The sequence below is a fragment of the Notamacropus eugenii genome, chromosome 4 (assembly GCF_028372415.1).
Source record: "Notamacropus eugenii isolate mMacEug1 chromosome 4, mMacEug1.pri_v2, whole genome shotgun sequence".
Classification (NCBI taxonomy): Eukaryota; Metazoa; Chordata; class Mammalia; order Diprotodontia; family Macropodidae; genus Notamacropus; species Notamacropus eugenii.
Genome location: NC_092875.1, coordinates 245,102,172 through 245,115,913, shown reverse-complemented (window position 1 = coordinate 245,115,913; position 13,742 = coordinate 245,102,172). Strand labels below are relative to the sequence as shown.

Genomic DNA, 13,742 nt, shown 5'->3' with positions numbered 1-13,742 from the left:
ACAACTGAAACAACTTGATGACAACAATAGCTATCAATTTAGCTTTCTTTTCTTGTATGTGAAGTATCTTTGTGTTATGAATATCTACAATTATTAAAAACAGCTTATCTTCTCAGTGATTTGAGGAAGGAATTCAGTATTCGGATTCAGTTTGGATCAGATGGATTTTGACATCTCTTTCAACTTTGAGATTCTATGATTTTTAAGACTATCCAGAATTATTCACTTACACTCATATTACTTTAATATATATTGCTTGACTATATGCATCAGTGCTGCTACCATAGAAGCTAGTTTTTGGAGCCATTAAAATTACTAGTAGAGTAGAAAAAACACTGTGGAAGGGGACCTATTTGTAAAATTTTTCAGAATTTAAAAGACACTATTTTATCTATTACATATTTATTATGTATTAAAACAGTACACTATAAAGCATTCACATTTTATATAAAATGCAACTAAATAAATTTTTATATATACACATATATCCAAATACCAGACTTACATGAGATAAAAAAAAATCCATTCCAAAACCTTAGGCCCTTAAGTACATGAAAAGCCTAGTTAACAATAAAGAAAATACAGTAGCTGTCACAAAGCCCATGAATTTCATTCCATGAGTAGTTCCATCCTACCTTTCCAGGCTTATATCATGTGTTAACATGCTACAACCCCTTCCAGCCTTCTGTTTAAACCAAAATAACTACTATCCATTCCTACATTTCATCATGTCTTTCCTCACATGTATACCTGAACGTGTCCTCCATGTCTAGAACTGGCTCATTCCATGTCTCTATCATAATTATTTTCTTCCTTCAAAGATCATTTTAGGTGCTATCTCCTTCGTGAAATCCTCTCAGAATGCTCCAACTAGAAATCCTTTTCTTCCAGGATTTCTCAATCATCTGAGACTCGTATAAATTATTATTTGAATGCATATTTCATCACTAGTGTGTAAGCTTCTTAACAACAAAGACTGTTGCTCACAGTAGCCACTTAAGTGTTAATTTTTTTGTTACTGAGAAGTACAGCCACTCCTCAGGTTCAAGGATTAGAATTATATGCAAAAACAAGCTAACCAGTTAGAAAGAGCAGGGTATAATAATGATAGCAACTAAGAAAAATCATCCTGAAGAAGGAAACTATAAAAATTATGAGAAATGTGATCAGTCAACAGAAATTTATTAGGTGTTTACTATTAAGTGCTTACTAACCTGTCAATATATTTACAGCATAAATATCAATTTAATAACTACAAATATATACAAAGTTGCTAAATAAAAGCACAGTGTTATTAAGTAATGTCCCACTCTTCGTGACCTCATTTGGGGTTGTCTTGGCAAAAACACTGGAGTGGTTTGCCATTTCCTTCTCCAGCTCATTTTACTGATGAGAAAACTGAGACAAAAAGGGTTACGTGACTTGTCCAGAGTCACACAGCTAGGAAGGCTCTGGGGCCGGATTTTGAATTCTGGAAGGTAAGTCTTTCTGAGTCCAAGCCCAGAGCTCTATCTACTGCACCACATAACTTCCCCCAAAGCACAGTAAAAAGCAAATGACTGTATCTCAATGAGTTTCGGTAATAGGGGAAAACAGATTTAGAGCTAGAGCAGACCCTGAGAGATGATCAAGTCCAATGTTGTTACTTTGAAACAGAGGTACAGAAAAGTAAAAGAATTTATACAAGATCATACAAGTAATAAGTAGGATTTGAGTCCAGGTCCTCTGATTAAAAAATCCATTGTTATTTCCACCATTCCACACTATACATAATGATGATGTCAGATCACCAAAAAAAAAAAAAAATTAAAGTAGGGTCAGTATATCGTGTGTTCAAAGTCAAGGAATTGTTTAACATACTGGAAGCAGTGAGGCTTTGTAGAAAGAAAATTGCTTTTGGAACCATAAGACTTTAAATTTTATTGGACTCAACAAATTATTTGACCTTTGATGAGTCATTTATCTTCCTCTGCCTCAGTTTCTTCATTGGTAAAATGAGTTGGCACTAGATGATTTCTAACTTTTTAAATTTTAGAAATGAAAACATTTTTAATTTTGGAAATATAAAGAGTAAGATTCCTATCTAGAAAAATTACTTACATAGAACAATATTGCTTTTGATACCAAAGTCTTTCAGTTATGGACTTCAGAGATATTTACCAAAATTGATGTGTTTAATACTTAACATCTTTTTAAAGGAAGTAACAAATATAATTTCAATTCTCCAAATGAACGAAATAAATTCTCAAGTAGAAATTTTCCAGAATAATCTTTCAGAAATTGAAATTATCTGATATTTTATAATATGTATATCTGACCCAACAGTTTCTTCATACATTTGTTTCATAAAATTTTGTGACTTTTTTTTTTCAGGAATCTATAACATCTTCATTCTTGACACGACACCATTTAAAAAGACTTTTGTTAAATTATAATGTACTGTACAATAACATTTTTTAACTAACTTGTATAAACTTAGGGGAAAATGCTTGGGAAATACTGGTTGATGGGAAAGGGGAAGAAGGACTGAAGACATTAATTTTTTTTTTCCTTCAGAGAGCCTTCAAATAAAAATGCCTGATTTATTAATTAGTAGTTAATGTCATGGGTGTAATCCAAGGGTCTTGAAGGATGCTTAAAAGACACGAGAGTAATGTTCCTGAAATCTTTCACACTTCTTTCTTTGGAAAACCTCTGTCACAAGTCAGAGGGATGATGTCCTTTTATTTTTTTTTAATCAAATGAAAAAAAGTTGTTCTCACACGAGTATAATTAATCTTGTGACACCATGACAATGAAATTCTTTATAGGGATTTCTCCGATTTCCTCTCTAGACAGAAGACTGTCTTTATCCATCATCTGTCCTTCCTGATCCCCTCTTACTGAATATGTACATCAGCAGAATTGTCCATCAGACTGGACAGCAGGAGGTAAATCTCTGAATGATTGATAGGGCACCAATGCTCTGCAGGCCCATTTAAGTATAAGCATCTATTGTTGCAACCTTACTTTACAGCAGTTAAACAAATATAATAGTCACTAATTCAACCATTGTTCAGCTAGACTTGGCTAAAAACTAGTAAGTGAAGTTAGCAAATGACAATGCACTGATTTTAAAGCCAGATAACTTTACTGATAAATTTAAGACTGAATTTCCATCTATAAAATAGAACTCAGAAAAACAGCACCATTGCAGGGATGCCCCAGTGTATGCCCCACTATCTCCTAAACCATATGTATTCAGACACTCATGCAGAAAATAATGAGCAGCTAATACTGTCTGGCTGGTTTATAGTGTGACTTTCCTCACATCCTTCCAGTGACGATTGTTTTTCCCTCTGCAAAGCAATTATCTGAACGAAAATGCTGGCTAGTCCACTAGCTGGAAAGATATTAGGGTAAAAATTCAAAGTGCTTGAGATGGGTTGGAGGGCTAGCATGGTGTTTGAAACCTACGACATACCTGCTACAAGACCAACAGAAGATTTCTTCACCGCTGACAAAGGACCCCAATGCCAAAGATTTAGGCTTACTTGCACTATTTTACTCTTATCTGGGAAAGAAAACCAAAGGCCATAGAAGGCTCCTTGTGAGTACCAGCTCCTTCCTTGGGTGGAACTAATTGAGTGCAGCAATGTGGGTCAGTTTTCAGAGGGGCAGGGAAGTACACTGGGCATAGCTCCCAATGTACAGAAAAATGTCAGTTTGGCTCAGGACTCAAAGCAATCTCCTCTGAATGGAAATCAGTTTAGAAACTTCACTAAGCTATGGTAAAAGCACACCCAATAACAACAGTAAAGGTTATGACAGTCTTTTTGTTCTTTGTTAACACTGCCAAGAAGGGCTACTTGATCCGAGACACCAGAACTCACTGACACCGTATGTTCTATTTACACCAGAGTGACCTTGACTATTCAGTTCTGGACGCACCCCGTGAAAATATTTGTTCATCCTTTCTACTGCTGGACACTGCTTGAGGCTGACTTCATAGGCCACTGACTAAGCTAAGTGGGGCTTCCTCTGGCACATTCTGGAGTGCCAGCTGCAGTGGACTACCTGTCATGTTGATAGCTCTCCTTTCCTTAAGTGCAGAAATTGGCTGCTGGGCGGCTGGCCAGGGTGTCAATACTCTGGTGTTTTGTTTTTGTTTTTTCTTTTTAAGAAGTGAGGCTGTATCCACGATTGGATTAGTTCCATCAGGGAACTTGAAAATATCCCCAAAGCAGCAGTGGCCAACCCTGTGGCTAGAGTAGGAGGAGGGACAGTGTAATAAGATCCTGAACAGGGGCAGGAGGTGAGCATGAACTCTAATTGGAGGATCGGGAAAGTGAAGGCAGAAATAAGTAGACATGTGCAAGAAACAAGAATTTTGAGCCTTCTTAGCCACCCCAGCCCACAGCGGCTTATCCCTCTTCTGAATTCCCATAACACTATGGTCTATGTTGCAGGAGCTCATTCAGGGGATGTATTTGCCATATATCATCACATACTGCTAACCCTTCATATGTGTACATCATAGGGAAAAAGAACTAAGGAGGCATGATGTAATGGAAAGAGATAAGAGACTTGGGCTCAAAGACCAGCAGTAAAATTTACTAGTCATTTGACCTGGGGCAAGTTAATTAGCCACCCTGTGACAGTCCGTCTCCTCATCCCATCTCAGACACTTATGAAATGTGTGATCCTGGACAAATCACTCAGCCTCAGTTTCCTCATTTGTAAAAAAAAAACCAAAACACGGTATAATAATAGCCCCTACCTCACAGGACTGTTGTGAGGATTAAATGAGATAACATTTATAAAGTACTTTGCAAACCTTAAAACTCTCTATAAATAAATGCTGGCTATTATCAAGATGTTGTATGGACTGAATGAGATAATATATGTCAAAGTGACCATGGTGAGGTCAGTGCCTCACATATCCTATGTGCTTAATAAACACTAGTGGATTTATTGCAAAGGAATCTGTGTAGCAAGCTGTTCCTGTAGCCCACACCCAACTGGGCCTGGAGAGTGTAAAGACCTGGGTGGAAGAGCTCATGACTGAGATGAAGTCAGAGGATGCTTTCCCTCTTACAAGGAAAAGCAGGCATTTGACTATATACAAAGGCCTCAATTTTTCTTTTTCAAGGAATTAAAAAATCCTAAGCATTCTCTTGGACTTTTTTTTTCCTTTTCCAAGCACACATTGGCTTTAGTGTTTTACAAAGGAGCCAGAAGAACCAACTTAATACACAAAAAGGTCAAGTGTATAGATAAGTATTAATATTTATGGCATGACCATTTGGTATTAAATTAACAAGGATGAGGCCTATGTGCCTCAAAATACATCTGAAATTAGTCATCTGAACAAGGAAGAAATAATACTGAAACGGACATGGTCATTTTAACTCTTTCATGAAAAAATGCTGAGATAAACTTAAATAAAGAAAATAATATTTTTTCTATTTCTTTGGAAAACAAATGTACAGGAAGGTATTCAGAAGTATGATAAACTCAACATTTGAAATTATTTAAAGACCATTTGAGCTTAGCCTTCTGAAATGAAGGATCTGCAAGTAGGAAATTTGCCAAGAAATGGAACACAGTGTTCTTGGTTTACTAATTCACCACAGCCATCAGATGAGTCTTTGCGTTGTGTACTTAGCAGTGGGGTAAAAACACAGGTGCAAAGTGTGTGGGTGTCCTGGGTGCCCCAATGTTATTGGGACAGTTTTGGATCCATTCCATTTCTTCAATTCTGCCATTCATGAGCTATCTCACCCTGACAAGTCCTGATTCATGAAATAAAAAACCTGAATTACATGATCACTTGTCTCCTGCTTCTACTATTTTATGACTCAATTATTCTATTGTGTCATCCTCAGTTTATGGTGGTCTTCTTTAGAATCTCAAGTTTCCTTCCAGGATCAGCTCAAACCTACCTTCTACATAAAGCCTTTCCTGATCCCCTCAGCTGTTAGTAAGTTCTTTTCTAATCACTTTGTACCTATTTTACATTTATTTTGAATATATCTGTATATGTGTATACTGTTGCCCTAATGGAATATGAGTTGCTTGGGGACCGAGTCTGTTTCCATTTTTGTCTTTGTATATCTCCAGCCCTTCGCACAATGCAGAATGTATAGTAGGATCTCCATAATTTGTATTGATGGACTGCTTCTTTAAGCTCCTCAAGGGCCCAAACCAGGTATAATAATAGTAATAATATCGATAATAATTTCCATTTCTATAGTGCTTAAAGGTTTGTAAAACACTTTCCTCACAGCACTCCGGTATGGCTGGCAGTACAAGTATTATTATCTACCTCTTTTTACAAATGAGGAAAGTGAGGCTCTGAAAAGTAGTTTCTTTCCCATTGTCAGACAGTTAGTATCTGAGGTGGGACTAATCAATACTATGTTAGGATGCTTTTGTATTGTCTTATAGCATAGAGGATAGCACTGTACCCACCACAGATGCTCCCAGGTTGGCACCAGGAAACAAGGTGATTCAAACTTATGTATCCTGAAGAAAGCCCAAATTATGCCTCTTCTAAAATCCCTACTATGATGCCTCTTTGTGATATGATGGTAATCCTTGACTTGCAAAGGCTGTCTCAACAAAACAAAAAGCTCTGGTATGCTCAACCAAATTGGATCTCATTTGAGAAATTGTTCAATGTTTTTAATTATCTCAAACTGCTTGACACTACAAAAGTCCATGTCTTTAACACCTTTATCCTCCCAGTAACACCAGATAGCTAAGAGACTGTGGAACACACTAACACAGAATCACAAATTAAGAGCTTGGAAGGGGCCACCTTAGAGGCCAAAGAGACCAATTCGCTCATTCTACAGATGAGGAAAATGAAGCTCACAGAGTCTATCTACATGGTCAGTGTTGGAGATGGAGTAACAGAAAGATAACAGAAACTTATTAACAACCCCAAATGCAATGGAAAGATGAATGGTGGATATGAGTAGCCTGCAGCATGTTCTCAGTGTGTGAACAGTGGAATACATAACTTACAATTGTGGACAAAAATGACTTTCATGAGTTGTACGCTGGTCACATAGTGATGAAAACCTAAGTTCAGGCACAATAGTATATGTGAAACACAATAACAAGAGGAAGTTGCACCTTCCAATGCATTTTGTGGGTTACATGTGAAGAATTCATTGTAAAACCTGGACGAGACTGGCACAGGCTTAAGAAGGCATGAGTGATCAGATGAGCACCAGGAAAGAAAACCCACACTAAGGAAATCATGGGTCGTTCTAAGGAAGCCTCACATATTGAGCTATAGAGCATCCAGGCAGTAATGAAAGAGTCGGCAGCAAGTTTGAATAAAAACCTACTTTGTGCCACCACTGTCGTCTCTGCCCCATTGGAATGGGAACTCCTCAAGAGCAGAGAATACCTTGCTTTCCTATTTGAATCTTCAGTACATAGCACAGCGCTTGGCACCTACTATATTTTTCCCCAGTTCATTCATGCATTCATTCATTCATGATTTCAGTGTGTTATGAGACGTATCAAATTATTGCTCAATCTGGGAAAAATGATGTCTAACTAAAAGAACATACCGAATCTATGACTATTGGGGGACACTCCATAAAACAGGAAGAACTAATATAATGAAATTCTAAATAATGGACGTCATAATAGTACTGACAATTAAGAGGTGATGATACTAAGAAGGCTTCAATTCCATTTGCATTACTTCAAACTGAAGACGTAATTTTTCTGAGAATTTTGAAGCTACAAGGCAAAAACAAAAAACAAAAAAAACCTATCCTTTCCTTCAGGAAATTTTGGGAAAAAGTGAAATCATTCAAAACTTTTTTCAGTACCTTTTACGGATTTGAAAATATTTTTGTCTGGGAATGTCAAATATGTTTTATATGCCCTGGCTTACTCACAAGACTATTTTACCTAGTATTTATTTATTTACTTACTTATTTTGGACCAGACCTATGATTTTTCAGTGCTTTAGGAAATTTCCATTGAAGTAACTCCTTTTCCCAAAACAGATTACTAGCTCTTCTGCAATATATAGTTTTAGAGAATCCTTGGGAGCTCTGAAGAGGTTAACCTGGCCAGCATCATACACCCAAATGTATGAAAGAAGGGACTTGACCCTAGATCTTTTTTTGTTTGCTTTTGAGAGGCAATCCAGGGTTAAGTGACTTGCCCAGGGTCACAGAGATAGTAAGTATCTGAGACTGGGCTGGAACTCAGATTCCCCTGAGAGAGGAGGGTGCTCTATCCACTGGGCCACCTAGCTGCCTTAAACCTAGCTTCTCTTGATAACACTGGTTAGTTCTCTATCCACAACCTCTCCTATCCACTCTATCTCTCTATCCACTGTCTCTCCTAGCTAGTATATGAAATTTAAAATATAATTTATTCAGACAGTAATGACAAAATTACTCATTGGATTTTCTTTTAAATGTCTTAAATGGTTACAAATAGGGCTGCAGGCTGCTGAACTTGAAGGAATTCAGCATTTTTTAGCGTTAATAATCCCGAAATTAGAAGAAACAGGTCACCCCACCCCAAAACAAAGCAAAACAAAGCAATAACCCCCAACTCAAAACTTGAGAAAAAAAGAAACCACTAAAGATAAAACAATTTCAGAACTCTACTCTTAGTCCTCTGAGACTAGTCAAGAGGAGCTCTTCTTCCTTCTCTTGTGAAAAAGGCAGTATTTCCTTCCAGGAGGTCCAAAATGATCTTGCTTCGCATTTGAAAACAGAGCTGTACTTGTCTCAGTGTACAGAGGGTCTGATGATCTGATACTTTAAATAAGCTGGTACAACTTTCTGATCATACCATTTAAGAAATAATTTTGGAGGAGTAAAGCCTGAGTAGCAACATATGATCTTATCTTAAACATCTTATTTTAAAAACATAATATATATATTTTAAAAATTCTACCCACCCAGGTTCTTTTACCTTCTGTCTTGCTTACCTTGCATTCCCCATCCCTCCAACATCACCTCTCTAATGTAAACACTGTGTTAGATAAATAATGTACAAGACATGTTACCATCCTGGTTACCTATAGTAATCTCAAAAAACAAATACTATCTTCAGAAACCTAGCCACTAGATTTGGGATGTGAAGTAGCTAGATTCTGCGGTGCAAGATGTAAGAGGAGAGGATGGTACTAGAACTAGAAAAAGATTCCTGACCAAAAGAGCCAAGGCTAGGATAGAATACTCTCACGGTTGGGCTGAAAAGGCACACAAGAAGCATTGGGGCAACCACAATCCCTAGTTTTTAAAACATGGTTTATTAACATTTAAAAAGAAATTCAGTGTCACTGCCCAATACTCCATCCCCCCACATATAAGAGACCTTTTTATAAATGACATACAATAAGAATTCCTTTTCTCTCATCTTATCAAATTATTTTTTTAAAAAAATTAACCCAAACTAAATGGCTTCAAAAATCATACAAACATTATATTTATAGTTAAGCAATAATTCAGATATTCTTGAATTAGCCCAAACTTTAATTCCATGAGCAGGTGGGAGAATTTGGGAGCAAAGAAGGTAAAATATAAGGCAGTAGTAAAATACTTTTCCCCTTCTCAGGAGCATACATAGATCTTCAAAGTTCAGAGAATGGAGGGGAAGAAGTCACCAACATTTAAAAAAGACCTGGAGAGGAAATCTATTTGGTTCTCTCACCCTTCACGTCACAAAGTAAGGAGGCTTATTTACAGGTATAACACAATCTGGCTCTTCTGCCTTCTCTTGCCTCTCCTTTTGAGAACACTTCTGTGCAAGTGGACATACCTTAGTCTGTCCTCCGTCCTTCAATTTGTCTTTGTATCCTGGTGCACACATGTGTGAAATATATCAACCCTAGGAATCCCTAAGGTCCCAGCCACAGCCACTCAGATGGGAAGCTGAGCTGGAGAAATGGGTGGCTGGTTAGTTCTGGTTGAGGTGAGCGAGCCAAGAGCTGGGAGGTGGAAAGAATGAAGCAGAGCTGGGCAGGGCAGGGTGACACCCAGGCTGGGGTCAGACAGCTCTCCCAGGATTGTGTTTTAGCCTACTGTTCTAACCCCAGTCCTGCCCTACCCAGTTTAGCCTCCTCCTCCTCCTCCACTTCCCAGTCCCCCTCAGCCTAATCTCCTCACCTTTAGGTCCTTCCTGAAATGAACACTTTGTAACAAAGAACATTCTGTCCCTTTTTTTTCTTTCATTTTTGGCCCCACTTTTAGCGCACATGTGTATCTGTGAGAATTTGCATGATCTCCCTTAGAACCCTGAATTCCACTCACTCCTGACCTCCCTAGAAAGCTACTCAAGGGCAGATAACCCTTAAGGAAATAACGCCAAGCATGTGTTTGTTATTTTGTAAAGGAACACTGGATTACTGGAGATCCTGGAGCATCGATTATTAAATGCCTTTATAATTCTAATTCTGCCAAGGAATTCAGACTTGACCTGCTGCATCATGAACGGAGAATTTCTGTAGTCTGAGTAGCCAGACCAGCTTTATTAAGCAAGAAACTTCTAAGAAAACAAAACAAATGCCTGCCAAAAGGCAAAAAATGCCAAATGGGTACGGGTTAAGAAAAAGGGGGGGGGAGGGGAAAGAACAACAGTCTGGTTATATACCACCCAGTTTTACTACAGAAGAAAACACCAACAGCTCCAAAAGTGGAAAGAGAAATAAAATTGTAAAACCTAGTTTCTATATATATGTAGGTCCAATTATCAGAGAATAACAATTATTGTTTTTAGCATTTTTTACTGTCATTTTCATCTTACTGCTTGACCTTGATTAGACTGAAAGGTATTATCATTAACAAATTTGAGTTTTATAACTATTAGAGAAATCATGACATTTTTATAAAAAATATTCAAATCATTTATGCTCCTTGAAAACATATTCCACGGAAATAACTACCAAATTACAGCTCCCCATGTAATTTGTAAAATACTGCAAACAATCATCATGTATCACCTATATATATGAATAGCACGTTGGGAATATGCTGTTTCACAGGCAACTACAAACAAGGAAATAAATGTCATCACTTGATGTGACATCTCACTGGGCATTAAAAAGTAGGCATGTAAAACAAAACAAACTGGCCAGTCCCCAAAAGACACCTTGTTGCAATAAACAAATAGGTGGAAAATTCAAAACAGGGGCCCTAACATTAAACAGATCATCAGGGCACTCTAATGTTCAGGGCCAGACAGAGACCAAGCTGTGAAGTATATAGTTTGCATTTGGTGTCCTTTTCCCTCTGCTTCAGCACCCTTCTCTCTTCTCTTGGGACGCTTTCAGCACCATCCCTTATTTCAAGGTCCTTAGTACCCTCCAGTTGCCCTTCAGATACCCCAAACTCATCACTCACGTCTGCCTTTCCCAAGCAGTGCCCTATCTTTCAGCCTTGCCTCTGTCATTTCCCATCTAATTCTGCCCTCAGTTGACAGTGACCTTCAGAAGGATATGATAAACCCATTTTGCACTACATTGAGAGTGCCTCTTCACACTAGATTTATTTGGTTGCAACTGGGGAAGGTGGGAAATGTTTCTTAAGACCAAAACCAACGACTCTGGTAGTACCAAATCCATTGCCAAGTCTTCTCATTTATTTTTCAACATTTTCCCCATATGTTGGAGTCAGTTAGTTTGAGAGCCTGTTAAATTCTTCAGCGTGAGCACTTACACCTTAGAAATTGGCAAATGCTACAAATCAAGGCTTGATTTATTGTTTTACTGTCTAGATTTAAGAAAGTGATGGAGAAAGTGTTAATAATGAAAGTATGTCGTGGCTTTTTGGAGAGGCAGTTGCTAAACATTTACCAGCACTCCCAGAGAGATAGATGGACCGAGTCAGAGGCTATCTATGTCCATAAAGTGTGCTAGTAATACAGTGATTATACTAGTGAGTAATATATGTATACCTATGTATATACATATATATATGTGTAGATGTATATATGTATACGTGTGTATATATGCATATACATACACATATGTGTCTTCTTGAGTTAAAATCTGACCTCAGATACTTATTATCTGTGTGACCCTGGACAAGTGTCTTAACCCTGTTTGCCTTAGCTCTTCATCTGTAAAATGATCTGGAGAGGAAAATGGCAAACCACTCCAGCATCTCTCCCTAGACAACCCCAAAATGGGGTCACAAAGAGTCAAACATCACTGAAACGACTCAACGACAATATATATCCCTTTTCTCGACTTATATAGCCATCACCCTAGTTCACGCCCTCATCACCTCTCTCCTGAAATGTCAATAATAGCTTCCTAATTCATCTCTCCATCACAAGTCTCTCCCCATTCCAATGCATTTTTCACTCTGATGCCAAAGTGAGTTTCCTATAGTGTAGATCTATGTCATGCTTATTCCCTATTCAATAAATGACTGCATTTCCCTATTACCTCTAGGGTCAAATATGAAGAACCTTGACATTTACAGCTGTTCATGACCTGGTTCCTTTCTACCTTTCCAGTCTTTTAACCCTTATTCCCCTCCCACACATTCTCTATGATCCAGTCACATTGGCCTCGCTACTGTTCCTCACATGTAAACACTCCATTTCCTTCCTTCCACGACTTTGTATTGTGTGTCTTTCCTGCCTGCAATGCTCTCCCAATTCCCCACCACCTCTTAGTTTCCCTGGCTTCCTACAAGACTTGGTATAGAATTTGTACGTTCTGAATTCTACCTTCTGAGGGTGGCTCTTCCCAGTTCCCCCAGGTGCATGCCTTATCCTCCGAGATTACTTCCTTTCTCCTCTGTATATATCTTACATAACCTAGTTATTTGCATTTTAGAAAGTGAGCTCCTTAAGGGCAGGGACGGTTTTGACCGTTCTTTGCATCCTCACATCTTAGCATAGTAACTGCCACATAGTGAGCACTCCATAAAGGCTTTCAGATTAATCAATTGATATAGGATAGGTCCATTAAATCAATCTATTTTTCATGACGGTGTGAGGTTTGGTCATTGATTCACCCATCTAACTTCTATGAAAGAAAGGTAAAGCGGGAGTTGTGCGAGAAAGACAGAAGGTCAAACGAGAAGACACTGGGACATTTGTATGTTAGTCATTGATTAGCCTGTCCCTTGTGGAGAGGGGAAAGAAGGAGGAGAAGAACAGACCTTTGTCTGCCAATCTCCACATCTGTTCCACTCCTAACATTCTCCCATGAGATAATAATAATGAAGCCTCACTGAACAAAAACTGTCTTCCAGAAACTCTACTCAATGATCTTGGGTCTTAAGATAATTTCCCCACTCTAAATGATCAGATAATTAAACCTTAGAAGGACAGGTAACTTTGGTGGCATTTCATTTATTTATTTATTTCATTAATATAATTAATTAGGCACCTGCTTGCTACTTTTAGTGTGCTGAGCTGTTACTGGGAGAGTCAGAGAACAAGAAGAAATGTTTCTTGTACCTCTAGAAATTTAAGAGTCCAGGCATTTGGATAGATAATTCAAAACTTTTCAGCTATTTCCAAGTCTGGCATGTGAAAGACAAATCACAAAAAAACAAGATCCAAGGTAAGATTCTGTCCCAAATAAATCTCAGCAATTTCTACAGGATATCTTAGGGTCAAGCATCTTTTCATACCAATCTCTGACACCCCCTGAATCTACATTCACACAAGTGTACAATATAATTCATAAGGGGCAGCTAGGTGGTGCAATGGATAGAGCAACAGCCCTGAAGTCAAGAGGCCTGGAGTTCAAATGT

The 13,742-nt window shown here is 38.0% G+C and overlaps 1 protein-coding gene across 4 annotated transcripts in view; it reads right to left on the bottom strand.

Moving 5' to 3' along the window:
• GREB1L (GREB1 like retinoic acid receptor coactivator) overlaps positions 1 to 9,888 on the bottom strand; it is a 195,218-nt gene extending 185,330 nt beyond the window's left edge. For all 4 annotated transcript variants that reach the window (XM_072604358.1, XM_072604360.1, XM_072604359.1 and 1 more), the window contains exon 1: positions 9,790 to 9,888. The gene's annotated coding sequence lies outside the window, so the exon portion shown is untranslated. The remainder of the gene's footprint in view (positions 1 to 9,789) is intronic.
• Positions 9,889 to 13,742: the final 3,854 nt, after the last annotated feature.